Source organism: Aplysia californica, unplaced genomic scaffold (assembly GCF_000002075.1).
Source record: "Aplysia californica isolate F4 #8 unplaced genomic scaffold, AplCal3.0 scaffold00210, whole genome shotgun sequence".
In the NCBI taxonomy this organism is placed as follows: domain Eukaryota; kingdom Metazoa; phylum Mollusca; class Gastropoda; order Aplysiida; family Aplysiidae; genus Aplysia; species Aplysia californica.
The window spans coordinates 430,414-431,685 of NW_004797480.1; the positions used below are offsets into that span (position 1 = coordinate 430,414).

At 45.2% G+C, this 1,272-nt stretch overlaps 1 protein-coding gene across 1 annotated transcript in view; it reads left to right on the plus strand.

The window, feature by feature from the left end:
- Positions 1–1,272, plus strand: part of LOC101849463 — a gene marked incomplete in the record, with an annotated part of 69,997 nt that overhangs the window by 4,688 nt on the left and 64,037 nt on the right.

The window sequence follows — 1,272 nt, forward strand, 5'->3', positions numbered from 1 at the left end:
ATATATACATACATACATACATACATATACACACACGCGCAAAAAACACAAACATTTCACTTATAAATTCACTTTCTCTCTATATGAAGATTCTGCCAGCCTGTCCATCTTTAACCATGACATCTAAAAAGTTCACCTCTGTAGGTACCTATAATCCATTGCTACCACCCACGACTATCTTTCCCTCGAAAAACTGGACAAAATGGTACGACGTAAATCAGGATAACCGGTTCAATTTGGTTGGGATTTTTTTCATCGGGATGTGTAGGTGATCAGCTCTGGTAAAAATGAACAGATTGACAGATAGTAGTTTGTATGTTAGAATAGAAGAGTTGGGGAGAGAAGAGAGTGATAGATAGATAGAGAGAGAGAGAGAGAGAGAGAGAGAGAGAGAGAGAGAGAGAGAGAGAGAGGAGAGAGTGAGAGGGGGAGGGACACACAGACAGACGACAGACAGACGACAGACAGACGAAAGACAGACTGACAGACAAAGATAGAGAGAGGAAGAGACAGAGAGAGAGTGGGTTGGAGAGAGATAGAGAGGGTGAGAAAGAGAGCGAGAGAAAGAGAGAGAGAGGGGGGGAGGGTGAAAAGAAAGTAAATAGCCAGACGTTCTTTGTGCATCGGTAATATGGCTGTTTATTTGTACATCAAACAAGGAAGTCTATTTTGCAAAGTTCAGTTATCATTTGGTCATTAGTTTATTTTCTTGTCTGATTTTTTAAATTCTTAACTCTACCACTATCTTTCTGTTTACTCACTTGAGCTGCAATGCCAACTAATACACAGACGATACCTACGTTGCTTTTTTACCGATTCACTACAAAGAGATACGCTTCAAAATCCGGTTAACGGGGGAAAGGGTGCTTTCCCAGTTCCCCTCGCCCACAGAGGCTTTCACAAGCCCTTAACCGTGGCCGTCAGAGGCAGTTGTTCGCCCCACCCACTTGTCTCACAATGGCCGCCAGGGACTAATCATCATCATTTAGACACTCGTGCCATTTAACCTGCTTCGGGGCTCGGTGCTTACGAGATTCATTATTCGTTGTCCGAGAGGTTGGAACTCGCCAAGTGGCGAGGGCTACTTAAGGGAGGGGGGTAGGGGGCATACTTAAGGGGAGAGGGGGAGGGGGCATACTTAAGGGGAGAGGGGGAGGGTAATCGGGATACTTACGGTAGGGCTGTTGGACAGGGAGCCTAAATGCCTGGCAAAGGGTGCATGGGGCCTATTTATAAAGTGTTGCTGAGGTATGTTCCTTGTCACGTGAATAG